Source organism: Dromaius novaehollandiae, chromosome Z (genome assembly GCF_036370855.1).
Source record: "Dromaius novaehollandiae isolate bDroNov1 chromosome Z, bDroNov1.hap1, whole genome shotgun sequence".
In the NCBI taxonomy this organism is placed as follows: Eukaryota; Metazoa; Chordata; class Aves; order Casuariiformes; family Dromaiidae; genus Dromaius; species Dromaius novaehollandiae.
Genome location: NC_088132.1, coordinates 1,656,032 through 1,671,870, shown reverse-complemented (window position 1 = coordinate 1,671,870; position 15,839 = coordinate 1,656,032). Strand labels below are relative to the sequence as shown.

The 15,839-nt window shown below is 43.5% G+C and overlaps 1 protein-coding gene across 2 annotated transcripts in view; it reads left to right on the top strand.

The window, feature by feature from the left end:
- The window catches only part of PAX5 (paired box 5), a 175,433-nt gene that overhangs the window by 25,999 nt on the left and 133,595 nt on the right, over window positions 1–15,839 (top strand). The window lies entirely within an intron of this gene.

The following is a 15,839-nucleotide window of genomic DNA, read 5'->3' as shown; positions in this document are numbered from 1 at the left end:
TCTGTGCTGCATGTGTGGTGCCTCCATGCTAACTGGCCTGGTGGCATTTGTGTGCTGATGGGCAGCCATCTAGCCAGACAGAACAGAGATCCTTCTTATCAGCTGGACTACTGTTTTTTATGAAACTCATAAGAGGTTGATGTTTATGAGAGTTCTAGTCCTCTAAATGTGGGTTTCAATGTTATAATGAAGGTAAGCAGAACAGGATAAGCAAACAAGCACATGGATGGATGGAGGGAAGAACAGACATGCAGGCAGATGGACAGAAAGCTTAGTGGCATAAATTTAGCTTCTCAGGAAGCCAGGGTAAAAATGAGCAAGGAATGTAGCTTCCAAGCTCAACAAACAGAAGTCAAGTGCCCTTACATGCATGTGTGCAAATGCCTGGTTCGATTCACAGCATAATCCTTGGTTTACTGAAATCAGGGTAAAAAGTTGTGCATATTTGTTCTTTTTCCAAATTAAGGCTATACGTACATAGATAAACATATGTATTAAAACAGGTATAGTAGAAATTTTATATTTGATCAGCTATGGCAGGAGAGAGAAAGTCTGTGTTGCAAATTACATTACTTTAACACAGTATTGCCCTAAAGCACCAGTGCTTGGATGCATGTGATTATAGCTCTGATTTAAGCAAGAAACAACAAGAAACTCCTTCAGCTGTAGGGAAAAGATTTAAATGTTTCCTTGGAAAGATAAAACTCCCCAACCTTTGCTAATTCATTATTAGAAGAAATCACATGATTTATAAAACAACCCTCATCATTTTGGCCATTTGAGTCACGATTTTTGAGCTCATAAGATGAACAATTCTGCTGTCTTCAGCAGACCAGTTTATTATAGGCTCAGAGCTGCGGATTTGGAGAGGTGTGTGAGGGAGAGCATTTGTGCCTAACCAGATGTTTCAATGCAGCAGAATGTCTTTGTCTTGTTTGAAGGGGATCCCAGAGAGTCTTTATCACCCCTCCTCATCCTAGTCAGCAAAAGTTTTCTTGGCACAGCTAGGCACAAAGTGTGCATGGAGGTGTCCTGAGACTGCACTGCAAATGATGAGGGGATGGATCACATGCTAGTCTACAATGTGAAGAAGAGAGGGATGTCATCTTTTAATTATGGATTGTATCATAATGCAGATGCACAAGGGGGCAGAGTTAACTTTACCATTTCTCAGCTCTAAGATCTCGATAATACCTCCTTAGCATTCTTATTTTCTTTGCCATGTCTGTATTTCTCAGTAGCTGTTGAGAGGTGCATGTCCGCCTCTGTAACTTTGTATGTCTCACAGATAGCTAGAACCATTTACTGTGTAACAGTTAGCTGTCTGGTGATTCTGACTTCCTGAGCTGGGGAGTCTGCCTTTAATGTTTCTAGCTGCATCAAGTACTCAGTGTGATTCATTACCTGGTTTTGTTCCCCTCACTCCTGACATTTTCTTAGCAGATGCCACAAGTCTTTAACCCAGCGGGGAGCTTGCCTGGTAGCAACAGGGGCAAACCAAATCAGGCAGTCTTTATTGGTTTATATAGCTGAAGGTGTCATTTTTTTTTCCCTGTTGTAATATGGACTTGGAGCAGATGTGCCTTCGTGGGGGATCAGTTGCTTTCACACTTAAAGGACATACTACTGGAGACTGACACAAGAAGTGGACTGCTCTGTAACTAGACAGAGAGATGCAATCAAAAATCAACAATCTGAGCTTAAAGATGCAGATGCTGCTGGGCAGCAATCTTGCTGTTTTGCTTTCAGATTCCATTCTTTGAGTCATGTGGCTTTAAATTCAGCTGGTCCCAGAGTTTAGGAAAAAGCTGTAAAGCAGCATATGGGTTGGGGAGATGTACAGAATGATTCTATTTAACTGCTTTCTAATGAACTGGATTCCTTTTAGGAAAGTCATGGATGGGCATGCTGGTGGGCAGTGTGAGACCCCAGTTCATACTGCGCTGAATTCTGCAACAAGTATTTACAGCTGCCACTAGTGAAAGAACTAATTTTATTGAACTACTTACAGCTAGTCATGTGGCTGGTGATTGTCTTGCAACGGGACATCTCAAAGGCGCTGGATTTTCAGGAAGTGCTGAGCACCCGCTTTCTGAAAGACAAAGCTTTCTGAAATAAGATTAATAATCTTTGGATAATCTTTGGATTTTCTGGAAAATGTGGGATAGCATTGTTAAAGATGCGGTTTTCAGTTTACATGTTCCCACAAATGTTTACAAACTGTCATTAAAATAGATCAATTTAAGGTGGTTCATTAATCCCAGATGTTCTTGACACATTTCTGTCCATGTGAGATGCTGCAGGGTAAGTTCTTTTAAGAAGCAGACTAGGGCTAACGAGAGTAGTGAGAGGAAGTGGATCTTTGTCCTCAGGCAGGTGTGCAACAGGCCAAGCCAGAGATTGTGTTAGATACATGAGCTTGTTGGAATGCTAGTGCTATGAGGGTGGCTCTGAGGATCCAGAGAGAGAGGATGGGGAAGGAGGGCTTGGCAACCAGAGACCTCCACCTCTTCTCTTCAGTTTGACAATGGCTCTGAAAGCCCAAGGAGCACAACTGCTCCAGCTGCTGCTCTCCTCTCAGCCAAAACAGAGGAAGGCAGAGCACACCCTTCCTTCTTCCTTTAACCCCCTATCTCCTGTAGCCCTGGTTTCTATCCAGTGAGCACACTGCAAAGCTGTGCTGATACAGAAGAGACAGTGAAAAGTGGTTAAGCCTAACAGAGTGACTTTCCTGGCCTGTTCTCCCTGTCCCAGCTGACAGGAATTCACAGAACTGCACTTGCTGGAGTGGACACAGGAAGCAGCTCTGATCTGAGATGGTCTTGTGAGGCGATGTTTTCACCATGAGAGCAGTAGCTCTCCTGCAAACCCATTACAAAGCCCAGGCCTCCCACTTCTCTGGAAGCCTTGCACTCTGCAAGAGGCAAGCTATTTCTAGCACCTATAATAAACTAGCACCTTAACTTCTAGCACCTATTATAAACTAATTCACCTCTCTGGTGGTGAGAGAAGCTTGCTAACTGGTGATTCCAGGTGCAGTAAGAACAAGCTTAATGGTGAAGCCCTGAGCATGGGTGCTACAAATGCCTCTCCTTGCCAATCCATAGCCGACTTGGGTTGATCCATCTGTACATAATTCTATCTATACATGACAGTTTTATCTCTGCCATGGTCATTTTTAGCTCAAGAGGTCTCTGGTCCAGCCATCAGAGAGAATGGCTATCTTGGGTGGCCTGGGGTTGGGAAGAAGGAGACTCAATTCTTGTACTCTTGCAGAAAGAAGTGACTCTTGGGATTTGTAAACAGGTGCTGGAATAGTACACATATCCAGGGACCAATCCTGTTCCACACTTTTGCTAAGTTCAGTGAGAGTGGAATCACTTGAGTGGCATGAGCCAAAGTCACTACCACTGTTCTCCACCTATCTCCAGGATGTATTTAGCTCAAGCAGAAATCTGTGATGCCAGTGGTTTGTAGGGGCAGTTTGAGAACACAAGCAACAGCCAAGCCAGGCTGAAATCTGTTTGCATACATTACTCACTGGATAATCCCAGGACGTCTGCTGGGTTATCAATGCCACATGTATGCTGTTAAACTAGACAGCGCTGATGCACAGGAACAAACATTGGCTTGCCCATCCTGTTGTGGTTGGCACTGTTTCTGTCATCACTTTTGCCTATGCAAACTGGCATTGTCTCAGTCAGTATCTGCCTGAGGTACTAACACAGAGGTTAGCACAACCTGGACATCACTCCCTCTGCTCAGCTTGAGTGCAGTCATGCTGTTTCAGAGGGTAGGAGAGTTTAGCTACAGAGGTGCACATGGTGCTTTATCAGTCAGCCCGTTTTGTCTCCTTGTGTAGCTGTAGCTAGCTAGAAAAAAAGCTGCATGCCACGATGAATGGATTACTGCAGATTGTTTGCCTGGCTCTGACCACTATATAGCAAATGCAGTCAGAAGGAGGGCAACAGGATCTAGCAAGACATTCTCAACAAAGCACTGTGCAGGATATATGTGTCTGTTATCCACACACCTCCTTTTGCTGCAGAACAGATCTGGCAGATTTAAATACCCTCACAGTATAGCTGCATTGAGCATATTTCAAATTCACTGGTATACAGTCTTTTCAGTGGTGGAGGTGTTTTCGCAATTGAAACCAGCATAGCAGGAGACCTTCACTCATACAAGTTTTGTTTCCATTCTCACCAATCATAACCCTATATTGCTGTCAGCATCTAGTGTGATGATGTAGATGTCTGTGCTTTTTTTTCTGAGTTGAACTCCTTGGAAAATGTGTTTCCTCTAACATGGACTTATGATGTTTAAAAGCATTTGGGTCATGGTCTTCTGTTTGAAAGGATAAGCTGCCAAGAGTGGCAAAGATGCTAATGGCAGTGAAAAGAACCTGTGAAGTGCAATGCTATGGTCAGAACATTTTCAAGCAGGGATGTCTCAGGTTAGGCAGCTCTTCAGGTGTTCAAACAGAACCTCTCCATACAGTCTGCTGAGCTGCAGGCTTTTCTTTAGGTGCCAGCACTGCAGTGGCTCACTGGGGACACCTACATTTGAAAATGGCAGTCGAATTGCTTTGCACTGACAGGTATAGATAGTAAGAGCACATGCTGCAAAGAGAGTGCACAAGCTCAATCTGTCAGTGACCCATTGAGGGGGAATATGAGCTAGGCGGAGAGCCTAGGAAAAGTCAGAAGAAGCAGAAGTAAGCCTGAATAAGGCTCTGAATAATACAGACAGATGTCTTTCATTCATACTATGCCTATGAACAATGTTTTCCCTGTGAGACAGAAACAACAGGCTAGCTACTGTCAGAGGTAGGTAGAGACTTGCAGGGCTATGGATGTAAATGTCCTGGAGGCTGCACAACAGAAGGCAGCAGACCTGAAAAAGAGTACTACCGTGTCTCCATACTGCCAGGGGCTTCTGTCATCATGTCTTGCAGCTCAGGTCCCATCTGACTCCCAGGGCTCTTTTAACCCTACTCTGTGAGATTATTGGGAAAGTCCATAAAGTATTTTCACCTTTGGTTTAGTTTCACTTTAAATGCTCAGGGCCAGACCCACAGCTGGTATCTAGCTGTGCTGAGTTTGATCAGATATAGCATCCACAGCTCCATCCACAGCTGAAGTCTGCCCTAGTGATCAGCACTGTATTTATGTATCAGCTGAATTGTTTCCAGTGCCATCCTGCTACCGTGTCTTCTTGCAATGGAGATAAAAATCTGCCTACTTTTGCCCTGCCAATCATATTATCCTTTTTTCCTGCCCATGTACTCCAACCTTCTTGCTAGCACAAAGCTCCCATCTTCTTGACCATCATTTCAATCACGTGGCCAATGTGACCGTGTGTTGAAACCTTGGCTGGTGTGAATTGCTTATCTAGTGGATTTATATAGGACCGAGAATACTTGCAGCACCTGAACAAGACATGGCCTCCCATTGTAAAAGAGTAAAACCTCTCTAAGCTGTACAGGCAGGACCACATAAAAGGTGTTGCTTTACATAACTTAGTGTCATTAGCTTCTCCCTAAGTCTGCGTAATTCAGCCCTGGGCAAGACAAGCAGAATGGTCAGAGCTGATGAAAGATGGAGGAACGGGCTAAGTGCAATGGCAAATAGAGATTAGAGTCTCCAGTTTGGAAGCAAACAGCCTGGGCAGGGCTGGGGAGAGGTATGATATGGTACAGGTAGCCTGCCTCTCTCTCTCCCCATTCTTTCCCCTTGCTCATCCTTTCCGGAGGAGGTAGGGGATGGGCGGAGGTGGGTGGAGGGCTTTGGAGGCGAGACCTGGAGAGCCAGCTACAGGAGACATGGTGTGGGGGTATGAGAGGGTGCCTGAGGAGCAGAGGGGAGAGACTGCTTAAGCCACAGGGCAACCAGTCTGGAGGTGGGAGTCGAAGGAGACAAAGGGAGCACTGATGTGGAAGAGTGGGCTGAGCTCAGAGCAGGCAAAGGAGGAGGGGCAGAGCTGGAGCTGGGGAAGAACAGAGGAGAAGAGCCATGGGGTGCCCAAGACCTAGGCAAGGAATATACCAGCAAGGCCGGGGTGGGAGTGTGGTGAGGAAAAAAAAAAAAAAGACAGTCACAAAAGGTTAATCTTTACCATGTAAACTCCCCTTTTGGGCCACGGCTTTTCAACCCTTTATAAATACAAATCAGATCTTATTTTAGTTTCCCTGGCAACTGAAGATCTCTATTTTTCTTTATGTGAGGGCTGAAATGTGGGATTCTTCCGGCTACACTTGTGTCCCTCTCTCACTCTTTGTTGCTGCCAGTGCTGGCAGAGGTTGGAAAGTTGGGTTTCCAAGTGTTCTCTGAAATCAGAGTCTGTCAGGAGCATGAGTATCAATCAGAAACAGGGACTAATCTGGCCGAAATACTGTTCTGGTGTAGAAGCCCTTTCACCCCTTGGTCAGTGCATTGGGATCATCTCCCAGTCTAGACTTAGTCCTTGAATTGTCCTAAATAGGTTGAGACACTTGCAGGTTCGAACACCCTATCAGGGAAGAATTTACTGAGTGACTGTCACACCACTGCCAGGGAGTACTACTTGCTGGAAGAGCTTCTGGAACGGAAGTACAAGAGGTGAAGGAGCCCACAGACTTGTTTGTATAATTTATTCACACTCCAGGGCATTAGCAGCAGGAAAATACAGACTGCAGTGAGCAGGTGATTGAGTTTAATGAAGAAATTAACAATGGGATAGGTCCACTCTTGACAGAAATCCCTGTAACTCCTTTTACACCAGCTAAGAATCTGAACCTGACAATACATGGCCAAGATCAATATTGTCATCTCCATATTTCCTTGTGTGTTCTCTACTGCAAATAATTCACAAAGGAATGAAGCCTTTGGGGACCTAAACCACGAGTGAGACAGTTATAAATAGAAAAACTGTGAGGAAAATAAGCAGGAGGTTTTAGAGAGAAAAAAAATCCCTTACCAATAGAAACTCAAACTGTGTGATATCAAAGTACTTAACCATAGGGCCTGGCAGAAAGTACGTGACAGATGGAGAAAAGATATATACATAGACAGGAATGTGTTTATAGAGTGGAACTAAAAATACATTTTAAGAATATTTTATTGCAGATAAATTTTGTTTGTCTAGAGCATGTATGTATGCCCAGACAGACCCAAACTTACAGAGTTAACAATATCTGGAAAAAGTGGTGGAAAAATACATTAAAAAAGTTAGAAATCAAACTCTTCAGAGTCCAGGTGATCAGGTGATAGAGGTGGACTTAAACAAGTCTCTGAAGAGGTTAAAGAGAAAGGAGCTCCCTCCAGAATCCGAGGGCAGTGCTGGAATTTTCTTAAATAATTTCTAGCCTCACTTCAGCAAATGCTTGCTCACATGAGTTGTCTTTACTCTTGGGAATAATTCCAGTGACTATAATGAGATGAAGCCTTTGAAGGGAATACAATTTTGCAGGGTCAGCAGGTAGAGATTTAAATTTCTCCTGCTGATTCAAATTGTCCTTGCATGCAGAATCTTTTTCCAGTATTGCAAAGGATGTTGAGCAATTTGTTCCATCACTTTATTAGCTCCCTGAAAGAAGTGATTTTCCCTAACTACACAGACACTGAAATATCCTTTTAAATACAGTTTGATTTCGATTTTGCTGGAAACATTGCAGTGGTGACTTCATCTCTGCTGTAACCAATACAGTGTATTGCTTGGTGGAATTTGGTATTTTTTTTATTTAATTGAAACTATGGAAGCTAAATTGCTAGAATAAGTTATTCCTTTCCCTGTAATTACCTTGATGGGCTTGATTTTCCATTCTGTTACACCATTCCCACACTGATGTAATTCCAGCGCCATCAGTAGCTTCATGCTGATGCCTGCTGGGTAGAGAAGGAACACTAATCTCCCCCTTGCTTGGGTGGGATACATAACAATTCTCTGCATGTTGTGAGCTCTTCTGGAGATGTGACATAGTCATAAACTGGGTTTTACTAACCACTTAAACTATGTGTACAGCTACTGTAGAGTATCTTGAGCACGTCAGTGAATCAGCCATGAAGGCTTGTTCTTCAGGGACAAAGGACTATTTCCTCACCAGTCTGGTTCACAGGGCAATGCAGAAGATAAAAAGCTGCTGCTGCCCTCTGATACCAGGGACTGCCAGAAAGGATAAAATGTCTACAGGAAGAAGCTGGGCCTGCAGAACAACATGCTTTTCACCCAGAAGTTTGGCTATTCAGTTCTTTTTGCTGTTTTCCCTTTTTGGGCAGTGAATACACTTGTGTCTCTATGTTTGGAGAATGTGTTTCAGTGAGCACAAGGGGCAGGAGGTTGCATGATGCAGTTCTGATGGCAATCACTCTTCATTGAATAAATCATCTCCTCTTTATTTTTTATCTTTTTTGGATGTAGAAGGAAAGGGGATTAAGACACTTCTTTCCTGATTCTGTGGATATAATTTCTCATAAGAGCAGGGCTGTGGTCAGGAGTTTTGTTTGTTCTTTTACATTTATATATTGTGAAACTTATATGATGTCTTTTGAACTTGCTGAAATGGATACAGCTTCAGGACATTCCCACCAGCTCTCATAGGGATGGCTGTTGCAGTGAAACTTTGGCTCTGTTTTCTGACTTGCAAACCTACTTCCATACATTTCCAATGGCTGATCAACACACCTGCATAGTGCTAGATGAGCATGGGGGGCAGACTGCCTCCTTACATCTTGTGAGGTGATCAGAGCCATCAGCCTCATGGCACTGCCTCTGCCAGGAACTGTGGGAATATTTGCTGGTAACACGTTTCCTGATGTTCTGGTCTCTGAGTCATTGCTGGTCATCACTGTGCGACATGCCACACAGGCCAGCATCTTGGGTGTCTAGAGGAAATGGTGTTAATCAGGGCATAACCATCTTCATTAAGATGAGGCCACACTAAAAAGATTTACACCACTGCTTTTATGAGCTGTATGCCCTGTGGTAACAGTCTTAGCAACGCTTTACATTAGGTCTTAATGAAAACATGAGGGACCCCCACCATGCCAGACACAGCAGATTCAGGTTACAACTGACTTACATGGAAGAATCCCTCTCTCTGAATCACCCAGATCGATTCCTGACATGCACATGTATTCCTGAGATGTTTCTCAGGCAAATTCTGACTCAGAACCTTCCCACAGTGCTTGTGAGGCATGACAGCATCATGGGACATGAGGGGAGAGTGGAAGGCTTGGCTGATGCCCCTCCATATTCTGGACATGTAGCTCTGTCTTTCCTGGCAAGACTCACAGGTGCAGCTGTATTGCTGATGAGTAGCTCTGAGTAGGCCAGAATATGCCACCGTCTCTTTCAGCTTGGTTCTGCCTCTCTACTTGTCCCCTCCCAGGAGTAAGCAGGGGGAGCAGGGGCTGGCTTCTTCGCTCATATTGGTGCAGTAGCTAGCCCTGCATGTTGTAGTGACAGTAACAACAACTGACATGTCTATGTTTGTTACTGTCCTCATCTGTCCTCAGACCTGTGTGCTTCTCCCTCTCTTTCCTTCTGTCCTTCTCCTGCTGTCTGTTATTCACAACTGCTCAAAACTAAAGCCAAAAACAAAGGTCAGGGACAGCCTCAACTAAGATGGTGCACAGGCCCTGAAATGGCTGCATTTGTGTTGGTCCCCTCAGCCAGCCACTGAGAGCTTTTATGAATGGAGCTCTGTTTGCCTCAGGGATCAGGGACTGTGAAGAGCTCATTAACGGATAATGAATTTTTCCTCTTCCTCTCTAATCCCCTCCCCCCCTCCACCAAATGACTGCAGAGAATGGTGGTGGCTTGACACAAGCAGTGACAGGGTGTGATCTGCTGATGAATAGCTACTGCTGTTGAAAGAATGACCTGGTGGCAGGCAGCACTGCTGCTCTCTGTTCTGGGGCTGAGACTTTGATCTCAGAGAGTGGTGGTTTCCATTGGGCCTCTGAGAGGCACCTATTCAGAGCCATTTCCCCCCATGTTCCAGACAGACTGAAAAGAATGGGAGTCTCATACGTACACTCACATGCACACATGCCGAGCATTCAGCTAATAGCTAATAACCCCAGCTGCTACCCAAAAAGAAGGAACGGGAAAAAGGAGCGAATATTCCTCCTGTAGACTGCATGGGGAAAGGAAGGGGCAGACCGAGGGATTTCCTACCATGAAGCCAAATTAAAAATATGAATTTAAAACAGCAGATGCTGTGCCATCTTGAAAAAGGGGCTTCCCACATCATTATTCAGCACAAGCCATCGAGCTTTAAAAACAACTTGGTGCTGACTGAGGAGAGCTCTGTGTTTGCAAAATCTCCTGTGTCGGTAGGTGTCTGGAGAAGGAGTTTCAGTGTTTTAGACCCACAAAGAAAGGTAAGCAGGGAAAGATACTACAGACTGCTTTCAGGCGCACAGTAAAGTGGGACTGTAGGGGAGTAGCTGGCTGATTTTGCACTAGCTGGTGTAAATCTGCAGGTGAGATAGTATAGTTCCACCTGAGTAAGTTCAGGGTCGGCTGATCTCTGCGAGCAGGGCAACTGGATGAAATCTGCTTTGAATGGGCCAACGATAAGGAGGTAAATTGTGACACCTGCTGCCAGGCCTGAGCAGAACAGTCTGGGATGCTTCCTTTTTGCAGCCTTCAAGGCAGGTGGCTGGCACCCTTCTCTTTGGCAGGAACAGTTACACTTTTAGAACATACTCAAGATCCTGCCTGCAGGCCGAATTCACGATTATTTGTTGCCACGAACTTCCACTTTCCTCAGTAGAATGGGAATGCGAAGAGATGAGGGTAGCTGCTGAGAGTGGCAGGCAACATTACATTCTCCCGTCTTTTTCTGCATGTAGATACACATCAGTAGAATCTGTCTGAGTATTTCTGTCTTGTTAAAGTAAATGTTTAAACTGAAGCATGTAAAAGGCATTCCAAGGAACTGTGATCCCGACAGCATGCATTTACCCTGACCTACAAAGATTACGCCTATTATAAACAGCTCTTTGAAAGACAAAGAAGCCATGACCACAGGAAAGGTCTAACAGCAAAGCATTAAATAATTTGGCACCTCTATATTTAAGACTGGTAGAAGGAACTCTTTGATTATCAAGTATTTCTATAGTAGGCTTTGCTTGTGTGCTTTAGAAATACTAACAGCATTACCATCTTGTCCTGTTTTGATTCAGCATACAAGGATAGATTTGTTCCTGAAAGTGGGACTCCACCTGTGTGGATGCTTGGCTCAGTCAGGCTTTCTGTATGAGTTTCTGAATCTTCCTTTGTTCTTATGAGAACGTTGAAGCTTTTCTTATGGGTTACAAAAGAAAATCCAGCACATTAAATGTTGTCCCCACAGTTACACAAAACACAACAACTAGTTCCAGGATTATCGTGTAAGTCAGAAATTTGCTCCTGTCAAAGCTGGTGCAAGATCTGGTCCAAGCTTACTGGGATCTTTAAGTTGGAATGGTTTCCTTCGCTGAAATTATGAACTCTTAAAATCCTGAATGATGGCAGAGAAGCAGTTTTTCCACATTTTTTGTATTTTGCTTGTGAGTTTTTAAATAATTGCATGAATCGCTGATCATACTGAGTTTACACAAGTATGTTTGATTGGACTCATATCGACATGCTGTTTATATTGTCAAAATGTGCCTGAGTCATGAGGAGTACCTTTACAAATTTGTCCTGGCTTAGTGACCAGGATATGGCAGAACTTAAAGAAACCTCTGGTACTTACAAAGGACAGTGCTTTACTAGTTCTGTCCAATGCTGCAGTACAAAATCCTTGGGTAGGGCTTCTGGCTTCTCATCCACAGAATTTCAGATGGAAATATGGGAAAATACATTGTGCACTGCATGTGCAGTGACTCCAGTGCATCCGGCATGTGCAGATGCACATGTCCATGCTGTCAGCTCTCAGCATTACAAGCTCTATAAATGCTCTATGCCTCTGGATGCACAGATAATCTCTGCATGTCCACTGACTATTTATCTGGCATCTCAGAGAAACAGCAGCTCAAGCAGAGCAGCTACATCAGCAGTAGCTTTGAGCAGACTGTGCTGGACAAGTGGCCAAATCTGTCTTTTTTTGGTTTGAGTGGACTTTCCAGATGGAAAAAAAACATGCTGTTGGGAAAACCCAGAGATATGGTATCCCTATCTACCCCAGTGCCATGGATATGCTTCTGATAGATGTAGTATTGCACTGGTATTTTGCTAAACTTCTGCAAGAAGATGAATTTCAAACTCTTTCTCCTACCTCATATTCATCTAGGCTTTTCTTCATCTTTATCTCTGTGTGATGGCCACAGCTCTTTTTTTCCTGTGTGTGTACTCTAGCTCTCCTGTAGTGACAAGAGCAAGCCCAGTACTCTCACAGGCCCACTTCACTGATAACTTTGATGCAATTTTGCAAAAGCTTTTGTTTGAAATCAATTTCAGAAACATGACCCTTGTTTTCTATACTTTCTTTATTAATTTCCACTGGGGAGATTGGCATGTAAATGGAATTACCTGCATGCATATTTCCTTGTTTTTATACAGTCTTGTTTATGGGACAGCTACATTAAGGTAAAAAGGCTACATAAATGCTACATAAAGCTGACCATGATTTCAGACATGGAAAGAATATTCAAGGAAGTTGGACTTAAAGAAAAGAATGTCTTAGATTCCAGGCAGAGGCCTAGAAAATTCAGGCAGACATCTAGAAAATTTGTGTGGTGTTTTCCCATGTTTTATCTCCTCTGAGAATCAGCTGAAATATATTTCTGGTTAAAGCGTACTTACTGCAATTTAGCTTATGACAATAACAAGAGACAATTTTTCGATGTTGCTGCAGTTCCACATTACAGGTGGAAGTTAGAAATCAAGGGTCTTCAGCTGAGGTGCTTCCCTCCAAGCCCTGTGTGGAAAAGAAATGCAGATAGAATCAGCTAGGCACTGATCCGGCTGATTTTTAACATGGTAAAAGAGATGTCTACGTTGGCTGTCAGGATATTGGAAATCTGTCAGTGACTAATGTCAGGGAAACTTGATGGCCTTCTGATCACACGTCCACTTTGTGTTCACAAAACACTTTCTACGTAGCCATTTATATGGCTACTGAAGTAAAGAAGCATCTGGAGGTTCTGTCTCCTGCTGTTGGTGCTTTCCTTTGTCACAGACTGGATAAAGACGTCGCATTGCCAGCTCAGGAACATCCCATTGTTTGTTCAGAAACTTCTGTGGCCCTGTCATCATGGTACTTGAATATCTTACAAACAGGCACAGAGCCAGCAAAAAGATGTCCCTTGTAGGACTTAACTTAGGGATGTTTATGAACAGAGGAGATCAAGTGCTGTAGGGCCACTGTTCATTTGCCAAATGCTGATGTCAGTGAAGGAGAATGCTTCTTTCAGATGCTTTCCACAAGTCATGTCAACTTTTAGCCAAAAAAGTGAGGAAAGCAACCTAAAATGCAAAGCTGCAGTAAAGAGAAATAGGGAAGAACAATTTTGGTTTAGAGGTGGCCACCTCAGCTGATAGTATTTAGTTTTGTCTTGCTGAAGCAATAACTGCTGTGACAGTGTTTCTTCTGGTGGACTGTTGCATTGCCCTGCAGCAGCTGATGTGACAATGCTTTACCACATTCCCCCTCACTTCTTCTGATGATCAGAATACATTTTCTTCTTATCTGTTCAGTGCATCATGGGAGAGAGAAGGCCTGGCCCCAAGGGAAGAGCAGGTGTGAGATACTTGCATGCCCAAGGGATTGCTTTGAAGGCATTATAGTGGCTGAGAATTTCAGCTGAAGACATCAGAATGTTTATATTAACTAAAAGCTCTTCAAGCCATAGAGTCATAGAGTGTGGTGAGCTGCAGCTGTTTGACAACCCTAAAGAAGTTTCCTTTGAGTCAGACAGGTTTTGTAGTGGAGGGCTTTTAAAAATTCAGATCCTTCAGATTTGATACTCATTTTTTGACTGTGCAATATAAGACCTTAAAGTGTGTGCTTGAATTTAGATGCATTTCTATTCCCTGTGCTGTGCCTTTCCCCAGGTAGGAGCAAATGGAAGTCCTCAAACAAACTTGCAAGTAGCATCCTCTGCCTGAGGCAGAGACAGTGTTTTTTGGTTCCTGCAGTTGAAAAAGACTCAGGAGTCTCCAGTGATGTCAGTGAAGTTCTTTTGCATTTCCTCTCATGGAAGTGTAATAGATTTTTACACCTAAGTGGTTATTTTGGGTGGTACAATTCATACCTGCCCCAAATGGGATGTTTTGACTCTTCTTATAATTCACAGGAGCGAGACGGGTCTTCTGGTTTCATGCTGGGCAGCATTGTCACATGATGCCCTTGTAAACATTACTGTCAGAAGTGGCAATTTAATCTCTATTGTCCCAATAAGATTTCATGCTTGACAGTGCCTGACTTTTTTTCCATAAGTCCACTAATAAGAAATAGTCATGTAGTGTATTTTCCCTCTCTGATTTCTTGGCTTTCTAACTGCTTCCCAGAGAATTGGTATCACAGCAGTTCTCTCCCCTGTTCTCACCCAGATTTTCTTCCAAGCTGAAAGATTCAAAAGGTGTCATTTTTTACAGGAGTAACTTTTTCTTCCACTCCTGTGACATGTCAGTATTTGACAAAACAGTATGAAAGGCAGGAGCACGGCTTCCCTTGTCCAGCCCCAATCAGAAAGGACAAAGAGTGGTTCTCACATGCTATAGCCTGGGCTGACAATGGGAAAAATGACCAAGGACTGGAATGGATGGTCAAAGAAGGAAGTAACAGAATAAGATGTGTACCTGACTCAAATGAATTTTTTTTTGTAATTGTGTAGGTTTGTTGAATTTGAGTAACTGATTTATTAATTCTCTTTCTCTCATACTTGTATGATGCTTGTTACAGAGCATTCGGGTGCCTCACAATTAGCTCACCACAGTGTGTTAGTAGGTCAGTTTGTTTTAGAGAGGAAGGTCAGGGTGTGGGGATGGCAAGAAATTTGTCCACAGTCCCCCTGTAAGTTTGTGGTGATGAGTGAAATCAATGTATACCTCTAGGATCTCCTGGTTTTGTTCCTCCTTTGCCAGGTTATCTTTCCAGAACCACTTTGTAACTAAAATAAGTTTCTGAAACATAAAAAAGACATCCCCTCTTAGAATGCCATGAATGAAAATCGAGCCATTGAGTCAGCTGCTTAGTTCTGGAGTATGAATTTTGGTGTAACTTCACCACTGTGTGAGCTGAAAATTTGAAAGTCTGATAATCATGAGTGGCTCCCCTGTCATTACTCAGTATGCAGAAACACCTAACTGATGATTATGTCCAGGAATAACAGCTCACAAAAATTCTGGGCCCCCATATGTCTGTGGACCTTCCTTCAGGTTTTTCATCTGTGATTCCATGTTTCACTCAGCAAGGTGAAGGGCATATGCATACTTTGAAAGACGCTGGTTTGGTTTCAGTGGCAAAGAATCAGTTAAAGTTTGACAGGCCTGGCGGAGAATGGGCACCAGAATGGGCACAGGTGGAAAATTGCCCTGTGCAGATTGTAACTGTACAAAGCAAGTTATTCAGCAAGTGATGGAAATTGTGATCACTGGCCAAACTGATTTCACTGGGTGCAACTTCCAGCACAGTCCTCACTTCAGAAGAGAGATACAAATCTTTCTCTGTAAATTGTGATCTTCAACATAGCCTTGCACCACCAGCCATGGTACAACCCCTGCTGTGCACCAATTTGTCACCTTGAAGACGAAGACAAGCCAAAATCATTTATCTGTCATTTGTCCTGTGGTTCTGTCAACCAGGAGGTTTTCTTCACCTCTGACTTCTAAAAGGAAAAGTAATGGTGCCACTTGAATTGTTTCCT